The sequence below is a fragment of the Helianthus annuus genome, chromosome 15 (assembly GCF_002127325.2).
Source record: "Helianthus annuus cultivar XRQ/B chromosome 15, HanXRQr2.0-SUNRISE, whole genome shotgun sequence".
In the NCBI taxonomy this organism is placed as follows: domain Eukaryota; kingdom Viridiplantae; phylum Streptophyta; class Magnoliopsida; order Asterales; family Asteraceae; genus Helianthus; species Helianthus annuus.
The window spans coordinates 158,902,004-158,916,731 of NC_035447.2; the positions used below are offsets into that span (position 1 = coordinate 158,902,004).

The window sequence follows — 14,728 nt, forward strand, 5'->3', positions numbered from 1 at the left end:
ATCGTTAAACAGGGACGAATCTTGTTTTTGACGGAGAAATTTGTGACAATCCTTGGCATTTCGTTTAAAATGGACCATATGTGCAAATTTCACAAGTTTTCTTTTTCTTTTTCTTTTTTTTTTTTTTGGTATCTTATAAATTTGACAAATAGTTAAGAGTTGATGGATGGGTTGGGCAACAGGTAACAACAAAGTGGTGTCTAATATGGATTGCAAAAGCTACTGTTTTAATTATAATCTTTTCTTTTAAATATAATGATTTTGAAGGCTTTATGCATAGAAAATACACTCTTGGTGACTTTCACCTATTTCCTATTAAGTTATTTTTTGACCCATATGACGAGTTAAGAGATTAAAAATTATAACACTTTCTTTAAGTCTATGGGCTCGATGTTTTCAGATTTACTCAAGGACGCCGAATCCCGGGACAGAATTTATAGAAAAATACAAGCTTGTGTTGGCAGATTTTGGGTATGATGCGAGCAAAATTAAAGACACCCCACAAGACTGCGAGGTGTCGGATAGCCGATTAGCTGCAATGATGTCGATGAATGGAATGCAACAAGCTTTAACCAACCAGTTTCCTGATCTGGAACTAAAGTCTGCTGTTGAGTTCAATCCCTTCACAAGTGTATTTGACACCTTTAAGAAGCTTGTGCAGCTATATTTCAAGTAGTAGTAAAGGGTTTCGTTTTGTATTAGAGTGTGTGGATTTGCCAAATATATGTCTTGACATCAGTATATAGACGTGGTTGCAAAATTTACTATTGATTTGAGTAAACTCCTTTCTTGTTTTCACATGAAAAAGTTCATTTGATAATAATACATATAAAGTAGTCCTAACAAGATCTGGATAAGTTTGATGATCGTCATGTCTTGTATAGTCGCACAGATGGTTCTTGTGCTTTGTTATATTACTGTTTTGAGGTCAAGTTATTCTACAAAGGCTCCTAATTGTAAGAAGTGTAAGAATGATTTATAGAGTGACAAGTGTCTAATAACCTAAAATTAAACTCACTACATCACCATCCAAAACCTAAACACCCACCCCACCACCACTCAAAAACCTAAACCCCCCACTCCCCCCCCCCCCCCACAAAAAAAAAAAAAAATCTAAAAAAAAAACTAAACACCCACCCCCCACCACCACCACCACCCAAAACCTAAACCCCCACCCCTTCGGCAAAAAAAAAAAAAAAAAGTTGGGGGTGGGTGATGGGGGAGGGGGTGGGAGTTTAGGTTTTTGGTGGTGGTGGATGTTTAAGTTTTTTTTTTTTTTTTTTTTTTTTTTGTGTGTGTAGTGGGTTTTTTTAGGAGCCTTTGTACCCTTCTTACAATTAGGATCCTTTGTATTTGATCCTAATCCTACTGTTTTGGTCTCTAAATTTCAAAAATCGCCCATTTAGACAAATAGTTTCGAAAACATAACATGCTAAAAAAAGAAAAAAACTACCCCTTAATTTCAAAGCACAAGAGGTTGGTATTAGAGCATCTCCAAAGATGGTCAAAGTCGAAAATCCAAATCCAAATCTTGCCACATTATTCCAAACCTTACTTATTCCAAACCTACGTTTTCCTCTAACGCTAAATTACTCCAAAGTTACACATCATGGGCATGTTTGGCTAAGCTTTTTGACTTCTCCTTCTTAAGAAGTCACAATTTGTGACTTCTCCTTTTCTCCTTCTTGAAGACAAAAAAAAAAGCTTGAAAAGTCCTTTTCCTATTTGTGTTTGGCTAAGCTTTTCTCATTTTCCTGACTTCTCAATAATGTTTGGTTAAGCTTCTCCTTCTCAAAAGGACTTTTAGCTCTATATAAGTCAATAAGTCATTTTGAAAAGGAATCCCAAACACCCACCATACCCCACTTTTACACACATAAAAAAAAAGAAGTCATGTGGTCCCTACTAAATCATATCGGACGGGCTTGGCACACCAAACCGGATGACTAAAGTCAAAGTCCTCGTGGTATGAGTTTGGAATTGAAGTTTGGATTCCAAACTTGATGTGTCATCTCCCATTGAATATGCTTTTAGCAATCAACAAAAAGTTGTTAAATCTCAAAACTAGTTGTTAGGGTGAACGGAGTGGTAGCGGAAAGTAGGGGCGGTGAGTTGGGTTACCATGCGGTAACACCGTCGCCGTCACCTGCTTACCACAAGGTGAGTGATGAAAACGGTAAGCTGGAGGGTGTGGTTGGAGCCCCCTAGGGGCTTTATCAGGACACGTAAGCAACACGTAGGATCTACGTCAGCCAGGGGGCTTTATAACGCCCCCTTTAACTTGCACAGTGTGGGATGAAACCCCCTATTAAACAAAATAAAAAAAAATTGATTGGATGACATGTTGTGAGCCCCACCTGAACACATTCATTTACCTCGTTACCATGGTAGTGCTTCAACCATGGCGCCCCCTATTGAATATGATGGTATGGATGATGGCGGAGGGGTGGCCCTATAGATGGCTGAGGTGGAGGGATGGTGCCTCCCACACCCTCCAACCTAACAAGTTACCGCATGGGGGAGTGAATTTTTTGACACTTTGAACAATTATAACAGCTATAATGTTTGAGTGGATTCCACCCCTTAAGTTTTTGTGCAAGAGTGGACTTAGAGAAGGGAGTTGACATGGCAAGAGATGATTGGGTGGATGGAAAGTTTACATCTCCATAAGAGATGACCACTTTTTGTTGAAAGATAATATTCACACATTCGGTATCATAAAAAAGAAACATACGAATTTCTTACAAAACTGATTAAATAGTATGGATGTCGGGTTTTTAATAATCAATACATGGGTATCACTAATCCTTATCTTTTATTATTATTATTACTATTATTATTATTGTTATTATCATTATCATTATTATATGTTAAAAGATAGAGCTTATAATGATAACTAAGATTTATTAATCCATTCCACATGTCGGGTTTTTATTGTTATAACTTTTTTTTATTTCTAACACTTGTTTTTTATATAACTTTGTTAGTTCTGAATACTTAATTAATTGTTTGTGCAATAATTGATGTGTTCTATCTATACCAATTAAATCAACGTTCGAATACAATAAAATATATATCTCATCTACTCCTTTCACACTTTTCTTTTTTCCTCTTTGTACCCCTTTTACTATTTCCCTTTTTTTTTATTTTGACTAATTGATTTCTTTTAATGTTTTCTTCACTTGTTTTGCTTGTGTTTTTAATTTTTTAAGCTCAACGGAGTATAGTAATCTTCCCATTCATTTTGCCTCCCTTTATATAAATAAACTTCTAATATATAAATCTGTCACACGTATTACTCTCGGATGCCTTCTCATCATTAATTTTCCTTATGTCTCTCTTATTAAATATTAATTAAATAACAATATTAAATTATAATATTTATGTTTTTCTTTCCTAATAAATAACATATCAAATCATAATTTTCCCGTTACTCTCTTATTTATTTAATTTTTTCAAATATTTCCTTTATTGTATCCACTTATTAATAGATATGTAATTTAATATTTTATTGATCCAACCTCGTTTAATACATGTGTTTTAATCTAATAATAAATAACCAAAACAAGGAAAACATGTTATAATAAGTAAATAATACATCAAAGTTCATTTTTAAAGACATGTTTTGACTAACGATGGCAAAAATACCTGAGTCCGTCGGGTATACCCGAAACCCGACACAAATGGGACGGGTATACCCGATACCTGACGGGTATTGGGCCGGGTATGAGATTAGTTTTAAAAAATTTCGTGGGTATGGGTCGGGTATGGGATTAGGTGATACCCAACCCGATTACCGGAAACCACATACCCGTTTACCCGATCACATACCCGATTTTTTAATATATATTTTTATTTTCCATTAACCCTTGTTTATTAGTGATTTATTTTAGTATGTTCATAACGTGAAAAAAATAAATTTCCTTTTAGTATATGCATTTGATAATAGTATTTATATTTTGTATGTTGTGAAGTATATAGATGTAAGTGTATAAGTATTATAAAGTTATTATTAATTTATGATGTTCTATAAATAAAATAATATAATAATTACGATAGTAAAAAATATATTTAGAAATCCCAACGTATATATCTTTTAACAAACTAATAGGTATACCCGATACCCGACGGGTAATTACCCGACAAATATCCGACGAGTATTGGGTCGGGTATAGGACGCGATTTTATAACCGGGTATGGGTATGGGATTACCAATACCCGACCCGACCCGACCCATTGTCATCCCTAGTTTTGACGATTGTGTGTGTTAACTGATTAAATTATATTTTATTCAACTTGTGTAATACATGGTTTTATTCAGCCCGTGCAATCATGGGTTTTTTATAGATATAATTTTTTATTACTTAATATAGAAACTTACATTTATTCAACTCGTGTAACACACGAGGTTCTAACCTAGTTATCTTATAAAATTACGAAAATCTATACTATATATAATGCATAACACAATGGTATTTAAGATAATTACATCATAGAAACGAGTATTTTATTCCATTACATCTAAAATAGAGCTGATCAACATTGCAACATAAACAATCGAAATTATCCATATCTGAACTTCCCCCAAATCATACACTTCCTGACCACATGTGAAAAGAGAAATCTTGTTTTTTCTTCAATGATTCTTGATCTCTATTGTACCTTTTAGTAGGATTTGAACCTAAATGAATTCTGACCATCTGTCAGAGAAAAAAATAAGAACTAATCTTGTATGATAGTTGAACTAATAAAATTAAAATTAGGATATGAATTGAAACATGGTTTGGATTAAATGGAACCGAAGTTGACAAAAGTATATACAAAAATCCAGGTTGTTATGATCAATTTAGTTAACCATTGATGAAATTGGAAAATTACTTTTTGTTTTTTTTTTTTTTTATTATCAAGGGTGTTATGATCAATTTAGTCAAGCCTAACATAAAATTTAACTGAAGTTAGTTTTAAACTTTACACAACCTACAAAACTGAAACCAGATAACTTAAACTTCGAACTTTTGAAACTTTGACCATAAAATTGTGACATGGGCCCAATCACGAGGACCATTTATGCAACTAACTCTAGTTTATTAAAAAGATTTGTGTGCTGTCAAAGGAATTAGAAATTGCAAAATAACTAATGTATAACTAAACTCTTCCAAATAATTTGAAATGTGTGATACATTTGGTTGAAGAAACATTCATACTTGTTTATAAAATTGTTAAAGATGAAATGTTGAGGCGGTGGTGCAAAGACGTCAAACGGGCATTGGCGGACCCAAGCTTTGGCTTGGGTGGGCGGGCGCCCCCTTGAAAAAAAAATTTAGTGTATTTTCGAGTTAAAAATCTCGACTGCACCCCTTGAAAATTTGGTTGAACCCTTCGTTCGCACCCCCAAAAAATAATTTTTGGGTCCGCCACTGCAAACGGCATTATGTTTGGTGGTGGTGAGGGTAGCGACAATGGTGGAGGTCGTGGCGATAGCTGAGGGAGACCTAATTTCTTTGGGTGAACTCTTTCCCAAGTTTGAATGAATGTTGAAATCTTTTGATAATATCCTTTACAAGAAGAAATTTAAGGGATTGTCTAAAAATTTTGTTTTTGATTTTGTTTAAAATATTTAACTAACGGAAGTTACCTGTTGAATTTATATTCCAGTTGCATTAATTATGAAAACAAAACAGTAAAAAATAAAATTTGGATACGAAGTCCATCGAATTGCAATGAATCTAAAAATCTAAGAGTCAAGTGTATCAAAACGTACTAAGCTTGACACTTATTGTAACTGTATATAGAAATTAACGACTCAACTGTTAACAACTCGCATTTCATGTAACAAAACAAACCTCCCAACAGTTACCTTTTAATATAGTTGAAAACCAAAACTAGTTGGTAAAAATGTGACATGTTTAAATCATCATCTTTGTCCTCCTGGTCATCCTCAAACGTCAAAAACTTGCTGCCTAAATTGTGATTTGATTTGTGAAATGTTTTTACAGTTTTGTGACGTGATAGGGTAGCTAAAGTGACACAAAAATTACTAACAACGTAAATATAATATAACAAGGCCGTGCTGTGAAAATGAATGACAGTAGAAGGGTTACTTCTTAAAAAGAAAAAGATTACGCAGAAGCCACTAAATATCAGAGCCAGGTTTCGATCCTGGGACCTGTGGGTTATGGGCCCACCACGCTTCCGCTGCGCCACTCTGATTTTTAATATAGAAATTAAACTAAACTACAGGAATATAAATTCAAGTATAAACTGATCATTCATGGACATCAAAACACTTAAACTCTCTATTTTTAATATAGAAATTAAATTGAGTAAATTGTCATTTTAGTCCCTGAGGTTTGGTCTAAATTGTCATTTTAATCCAAATAGTTTATTTTCTCCTCTGGCCCCTGACTTTTCCTTTTCTTGTCATTTTGATCACATTGCCTAACTCAGTTTAAAAATCTGGTTATAAACAGGGGTATTTTTGGCATAAATGTTGTGTAGTGATAACCAGGGGTAGTTTACAACTTTACAACATAATTTATAAACCTTATAATAATTTAATGCCAAAAATACCCCTGATTATAACCTGGTTTTTAGACTAAGTTAAGAAATGTGATCAAAATGACAAGAAAAAGGAAAAGTCAGGGACCTAGAGGAGAAAAAAACTATTTGGACTAAAATGACAATTTAGACAAAAACTCATGGACTAAAATGACAATTTACTCATTTAAATTAAAATGTAAAAATTTGTTTTGGTTTTTATATTGTTTGAAATTTTTTATTTATAATTATTATTATTATTATTATTATTATTATTATTATTATTATTATTTTATTATTATTATTAAGACTGTGGAAATGAACAGTGTTTGTGTACGTGGTTTGTTACAATTTTCCCTTGAAACACGTGTCCTCATGTTTACACCTTACTTCTAAACAGTTTTACTTCAGATGAGAGAGAACCGGAAGAGAGAAAAGGGAGAGAAGAGAGAGGGGCGGTGACCGGAGGGCCACTGTCGTCGCACCACCACCACGGTCACCATCTCCGATTTCTTTTTAGGGGTTTTTTCCTCAGAAAATAGAGAAAGGAAAGAGGGAAGGAGAAGATGGAGGGTGGAGGGTCACCACTGTTACACCACCACCACGGTTACCATCTGGCGTCTCTGTTTTGTGGGGGGTGACCTCCATACGAACCTGGGCTCTCTCGACGGTCGGGAAATGAACAGCGTTTATCTTCGTGGTTTGTTCCGATTGACTTATTTAGGCAGTCATCTCCCCTGTGTCTTCCTGCTTTGGTCATTGGAAACGATGCCACTGAGACGACGATTGGTTTCTTAGGGTTTTGCTTTGGCATCGTCTTTTGTCTGCTGTTGGTTCCTATGCCTTCATTGGTTAGGTTTTTTGTCTTGGCTTCAAGGATTTGACTAAAAATTGATGAGCATGTAGCCTTGGCGTGACCAGGATGATGGATGGTATGTTTTTACTTGCAGCCATGGACTTCTATTTGGCTTTAGAACTCTGAGCCTGGGATGGGAAGTGCAACCATCTTTTGTTGTTTATGATTTTTCAAGTTAAAAAAAAAAATAGAGTAAGATTAGAGTGGTTGTATTCTATTAATTTTTTACTTATATTATTGTTCAAGTCGTTGTATTCTCTTATTTACTTACGAGTTTCCAGGGAGCTAATCGTTTTGTGGTTGCTTGCTTGCTGATGAACTAATCGTTTTGTGGTAATGTTATTGATCTAATTGGGGTTTGTTTGATTGGTTTAAGATAAAGTGGGGAAGAGTGGGTCAAAAAACGTTCAAATATTGACAATGCGAGATTGCCAAAGATCAATAGGGTTTCGCAGCCGAGTAATGTGATTGATCTGTTTTGTTGTTTTCCGTCCTTTTGGTTACAAAAGGGAAGCACAGTGACAAATATTGATAACTAAAAAAATCTGAAAATGTGTCTATACATGTGAGAACGTTAGTGCCTTATACTGGACAATATAGATATTTTTGTGGATAACTTAGATGTGCATTGCAGGAATTGATGTCTTTTACACGATCTTATATGGTTCTGGAAGGATTTCCTGACAGTGTTGGCCCTTTGTACCTGTCGTACATGACATGGAGAGCTTTAATGGTATACTATTTGAATTAGGAGGAAAAATCTATGTGATACTATGTAACGTGGTGTTATATGCCAGCATCTCCATTACTCTGTTGAAGATCGATTAACTATTATGTATGTATCTTTGATGTAGCACTTCTTTGGGGGAGCAATGGGTGTCTTCACAACGCAAGCACTTCTACACTCTGTTAAAAGCCAAGCTATGCCATGTGTTGGTTAAGGTAATGGTGAATGACAAGCAATACCTTTTGGTTTTGATCGATCTTTGAACTAGGGCTTCAGATCTTTATGAATGTTATCTAATTGCAATTTGGCTTTCTAATACTTGATATATCATTATATGAAAATGATACTACTTTTCCTTGTCAAGTTTTGATGTCGAAACGTGTCATGAAGTGTTATAAGCTTGAGATTTTAAATTGTAGCAAGGATGGTGTGATCATAGAGGAACATAGCAAGATGTTAAAGCCAAGATTCAAATAAGGCAAGGAGGTGCCTTTAAACGTGAATGGGCGCTAGCATATGATCTTGCTCAAGAGGTAATGAATCCTTACATTAGGGGTGTGAATTTCTGACGCGACCTGAAAACACGACATGAGCCTAACACGAAATTCGCGGGTTTGGGTTTAGTCTAAACGGGTTCGGGTCAGTTTCAGGTTGAACCCGCCAACCCGTTTAGCTAAACAGGTCAGGTTCGGGTCAACCCGGTCGGGTTGGCGGGTTGACCCGTTTAACCCATTTCTATAATATTATATTTTTTACAATATGTTTTATGTTATAAATTAAATTTGGTGTGTATTTTATGCTATACTTATAACTTAAAAATATAAATTGACATAAGATTTTACGATTCTAATGTAATTTTATTATCTAATTTGTGTTTTTTTAGTAGATGTTAATTTTAATATATTAATTTGCTGAAAAAAATTTGGGTTGAACGGGTCGGGTCGGGTTCGGGTCAGCCTGCGAATATTTGGGTCAGGTTCGGGTTCATATGTATGAAACGATTTTCGAGTTCAGGTCGGGTTTGTGTTCGTCTAAAATTTTCGGGTTCGGGTCAGGGTTTTTCTTCGTTTAATACTTTCTCGAGATTCTGTATTTTTTTATTTTAAAGTCGGGAACATGCATTGAAGGATCAATGTTGTGAGATTCCAGACATTGTTTTACAGATTTTAGATCAAATAACTGCTGCTTCATTTCCTCCAACCTAAATTAAAAAAAACCACAAACGCCAATTTTAGAACATTTTACTCAAAAGGCTATAGTATTATTAACAAGAAACTTGCAAAGGCTTTGGTTAGACCTGTCATCCGTGTTCCTTTAATGTCGTCTCTTGCATTTTGGATAACATCTATAGATATGTGCTTTATAGTAGTCTAGGGGTTCACTGGTGTTCTACAGAATTCTAGAAGATTTGGATCCAGAAAACCTGAATTTCTACGTGTTGAAGGGCTTGGTGAATTTTACAGGGACGAACTTCTTAAGATCGACAGTGGGGACGGTGTATGATTACTGATCGTGGACATTTTGGTGAGTGGCTTGCTGTTAGTTGTTATCATCCCATGTTTTGTGGAAAAAATATATAAGATTACAAATGAGAAGACCAAGTTGTTGTCTTTGTTTTAGAAGTTTGGAACAGATTGTTATAACTAGACACAATCGCATAGCAAAAGAATGATCTTAAATTAATTTTCCATCCGATCTCTTTTCTTTTCATTTTGCAAAAGCATGCCACTTCATTTAAAATTGACACTCACTAAAATGTTGCAGTTCTTTTCAACATATGCGTGCCTTGAGTCGAATCCCATCTGATGATGCAAAACGGCTTGAATTCAAGCTCTCATTCTACAAGATACTGCAGGTAAGTCTTTTTTCTTTATGTAATGTAAATTACAACTTTGCCCCTGTACATGTGATTGTATGTTATATAAGCTTTTTTAGCAAGCAGTTCTGGTTATCCATTAATTAAAGTTGAGCTCTCTCTAGCGTGTGTAATGAATTTAAGTGTTTCTGAGGTTAATCGGTTTGCTAAAATATACAGGTGAAGGCACTAGCGACACAAAGAAGACCAGGTACCCGGATGCATGAAGAAAAAAAATTTTGTGATCTATGTATGAATAGAAGACTATGTTCGGACTTCTATAATTCTCTTAATATGTCACATTGAGACACGTCAACAACTTTTAGTATCAACTTCGTTACTATAAGTGAAATGTTCAAACCGATAACAATTCAGTTTAGCGCGCCGCAACGCGGGCGTGGGTATCAACCTAGTTAGTAACAAAAACATAATTTGTATGATATAGTTTTGTTGATTAAAAATAAGCCATAATCAAATTTTTCATGTTCATTAAACAATCAAATATGTTATGTTATAAACTAAACTGGTAACCGGCTCTTTTGGCTCATGTTCATTAAACAATCAAATATGTTATGTTATAAACTAAACTGGTAACCGGCTCTTTTGGCGATGACATGTGCTTCCGTGCACAATTTCTTTTTGACATCTTTTGTATTTTGATTACAAAATTTGTTAATAACTTGCGTTCGCATCCTAGAAAAAGTTGTATAAGGTATCAAAATGGGTTATAAACCTATTTGACCCGTTTAGTCCATCCCCTTTTCTTTTTAGTCCATTTTTATTTTGTACCCATATGACCCGTTTTCTTTCTATCTATTTTGCATTTATCCATTTGACCTGTTTGAGATAATACACAACAAATTAGACCAATTCCTAAGTAAACAGTTTGAAATCATCACTTCTCCATTTTATGATTACATTGTGTGTGTCTTGATGCTAGTTTGACAGGGGCTTGACCTTCCTGATATTTTAGTCGAAGTTGAAACACCTGTAGTGGTGGATCCAAAAAGTTCTTTCAGTGGGTTCGTTTTGGTAGATCCTCACTATTTTTTTTTTTCCAAATAATACAAAGTTCTCACTAGTTTTTTTTCCAAACCGAGTGGGTTCATGTGAACCCACAAAACAAGGCTGGATCCGCCACTTGGTTCATCTTTGCTGAATTATTGACTATACCTGAACAAGATGACTGGATATACACTGCGGAGAGTCAACATCGTGCGTTGCTTTGTTGAAATGTACGAAGAAGCACGACTCTTTGGAGATCTTGCAAGCCAAAGAGTTCACAGTACCATGGATGCACAACATACACACACACATATTATCTTTTGAAGTTATGTAGATAAAAGATCCTTACACGCTCAAAGGATGAGACGGGTGAACACCAGTTAGGATGAGACGGGTGAACACCGGTGTGTCTCGTGGCTGTTAGTGGTGATCAAAGGAGGAAGAACGCGACTGTTCGGTTGTTAGTTGCGGGTTTGCGCAGCTAGTATACAACCAGTGATAACAGTAGATGGTGAGAACGGGTAACTTGATCAGATTGTTCGTGATAAGAGTAGACCGGCGTGTTGCGTGGAAAGCGAGAAGAAAGGATCCGTCAAAGCAGGTGACTTTGGATTCGTCTCGTTTAACAAGGTGAGAAAACGGAAGAAGCGGGTGGCTTGTTTTCTTTGTCGGTGGAGAGCCTCTTGAACAAGGGTAATCGAAGAAAGGTAAAGGAAATTACACGGTGTTAACATTATGGTGTTGGAGTTCAAATCGGGTGACTTGGATGTGGCCGAGGAAAGATCGTTAATCCATGATGAGTCAAGATGTGAATGAACGGTTACAACGGGATGCCATGTTACAAATGTAGAGAGTTTTGATTCGGGTTGAACCGAGAAGACTTTGGACATGATCAGTGGAAGTCGGGTGTCCTGGATAGGTCGTGACGGTTCGGGATGAAAATAATGATGGTTCGAGAGAAGACGGTGATTCGGATGTCGCGAACGAGTGGTATGAACAAACCGATTAAAGGGGTGATTGTTGGGTTTAATCGGTTCGTTTACGTGTCACAGTCTAGTTCGTTCGTATCTTATTTGAGCTTGCATGGAATAAGTTAAAGCTGCATGGTTATGATTCACGTGAGATGCAAATTTAGACTATTTGGCATTAGTAGTTTTATATTTAGGATTATTTAATTAGGTGAGAATTGGTATTTAGTTTGACCGATTTGTGTGGAGATAGTTGTTGGGGGGAATGCACGTTGGAAGAGAGGGTCATGCTATCTACCTGGTCTTTAGGAGATTTAGTGGGTTTTATTGTTTTTTGTTCCTACGTCGTCGTGTTTGTATGGCTATATATTGGCCTTTTTGTTTAATGAATATTGTACCATATTTCATTTTGAATACAACATCTCTCATTCTTCTTTTGCATATTTGTTTCTTCTTCACTTACACATACGTGAGTTTGTGTGTGTTGTGAGAGTGTTGAGTGGGCCTGAAACCAAAATCATTGAGAATACAGATGCTAGATTTAGAATCAAATTGAAGTTCTACTTAATCATATGGTCCCCTACCCATGCACAAGTATGGAATGATAATACATAATAATAATTCATTCCATTCACACATGGTAACCAAACAAGACATGAAATGATAATGATCCATTGCATTCCCTCGTCCATCCATTACCTCGCCCATTCAATTCCTTCGTCCATTCCATTATCTCATACCAAACAGAACCTTGATACAAATCAAAATAAAACTTTTACATGCCTGCTAGAGTAAAAGTGCGGCTTTATATTCTTTTAGTTGTTCTTGCAGGGACAAAGTTGTTTGTGAGAGTGACTGCTTCTCTATGTCCATTCTAATTCCAGCAGCAGAAAGCATCTCTTGAACCGCTTGAACCAACTCATGGGCCAATACACGACCATGCTCAAGTTCTTTAATTAGTTGTCGCCGTCAAAAGTCATATCCAAATTAATAATTCTGTATTCGGTACCACATTGTAAAAGAATTTACTAAATAAGAAGTTAGTCAAACTTATCTAAAACCTCATCTTCGTCAAAAGATTTCACAAAAGTGAGTGCTGTCTTGAGCCCAATCCCTTGGACACCTTTTAGATCATAATCGTTTCCAACCAAAAAGGCAACGGCTATCAAGTGGTTTCTTTTTAGCCCTAACCCAGCTTCGATATCTGACATATGATAGCACTCAAATGCTTCCTGTATTTCACATGCAAATTTTAGTCAATTTAAAATAATTTTTTCCTCAGAATGGTCGGATTCAGGTTACATTACATCTATAACGGGCCAAACACGTATCACTATATATCCAGCTTAAAAGGAAACATGTCGTATTCAGGTTTATATCAAGAGCGAACATAAACAGGGAAATAAAGTCAACATAAACAGTCAGATATTTGGATCAAGACGGTAATAAGAGAAAACATAAACAGTCAAATAAAGTCAACATTTTGTGAAAAAAAACTTACAAGTTCATAAGCTTGGCGTGCAAGAAGGACCTTCTCAGTACACAGGTTTAACACGTTATCTTGATTTGCTTCAATCTCTCTCTCTTCCTCTTCTCAAAAAAGATAGTCGCATTTGTACATTAAACTGAAAAGACGCCTTTTGGATAAGCCTCTTCAACATACTTGGAAATTTCAGCATCCAAAGCACATCTGCAAAGTATATATTACATCTGTAAGTCAGCTATGTAGTCACATTCTACAAAGTTTGTTTAAAACTAAAGGATATCTAGAGAAAAATATTACCTGAGATTGAGTAAAGTTTACATGAGTTATGATAACTCACTCGAACGAACATAACAAAAACAATGATACACCTCGTCAGAGAACTACGTACTACACCAACACGTCGGAGGTGGATTCGGAGTTCACGGCGGCGGCCGGAGACTCTGCGGCGTCGGTGTTGGAGGCCATGGGAGCTGAGCTCCGTTACAAATCCGAAGCACATCTCCAACCACAAAACCTTGAAACCGAAACTAGGGTTTCAGAAACCGAAAAATTGAACAAATTACAGATATATATACACATAAACAGATCAAATTCGAGAAATTAAGATGTAGAAACATATATTACACGCTTGAATTTAGAGAATTTGAGCTTTTACTGAAACCCTAAATTCTCGAATTGTATGTGTATGTAAGAGAGAGTAACTGATTGATTGAAGAGAGGTTATGAATAATCATGTACGTTATATATGTATATGGTTTGAATTTGGAATTTTGAATATGGGCAGACGTTTTGATTGCAGAGGTTTGAATTGTGTATAGATTGAATTTTGAATATGGGCAGAGGTTTGATGGCGGAGGTTTGAATTTTAAATGATTTTAAATTAAGATTTATGATGCAATAATGACATAAGAAAGACATTGTTTGACAGCCTCTATGGCTGACACCTCAGCTTTTCTTATGTCAGCGGCATTTGCCCTTTTATAGAAAGTATAGATAGATAACTCAGGTCGCATCCATCTCCTAGCATTTGTTTACATCTCCTAGTTTTAAGATTAACCGGTTATCATTTATTTCACTCTTATTACAAATAACTTTCAATATATGATATATTTCTCTTATAAGTTTTAATGTGAATTTCTTTTATAAAATTTTGACTATACCACCGTGAAGTTCTTATATCTTTGTATGTGTCTAGTTCATGTTCAATCTAGTTTTAAAGATTTCAAAAAGACCCGTAGAGAACAACTTTAAGAATATTATATATAAGTTATATATTTTTAATAACGTTTGACAT

The 14,728-nt window shown here is 35.5% G+C and overlaps 2 long non-coding RNA genes across 14 annotated transcripts; one reads left to right on the forward strand and one right to left on the reverse strand.

Annotated features, from left to right (window-relative positions):
- The first annotated feature begins 6,864 nt into the window (after positions 1 to 6,864).
- Positions 6,865 to 10,349, forward strand: LOC110912831. Of its 13 annotated transcripts, none has more exons than XR_004881218.1 (7): positions 6,866 to 7,585; positions 7,675 to 7,958; positions 8,028 to 8,126; positions 8,248 to 8,335; positions 8,540 to 9,644; positions 9,885 to 9,975; positions 10,156 to 10,349. It is a non-coding gene; the product is annotated as an uncharacterized LOC110912831 (long non-coding RNA). The 13 variants fall into 13 exon arrangements; XR_004881221.1 differs by having other exon boundaries at positions 6,866 to 7,469; XR_004881220.1 differs by having other exon boundaries at positions 6,868 to 7,585; positions 7,675 to 7,726.
- Positions 10,350 to 12,456: 2,107 nt separating this feature from the next.
- Positions 12,457 to 14,305, reverse strand: LOC110912833. Its single transcript, XR_002578185.2, has 3 exons — positions 13,732 to 14,305; positions 13,450 to 13,638; positions 12,457 to 13,180 (listed from the first exon to the last, which is right to left on the reverse strand). It is a non-coding gene; the product is annotated as an uncharacterized LOC110912833 (long non-coding RNA).
- Between the last annotated feature and the right edge of the window lie 423 nt (positions 14,306 to 14,728).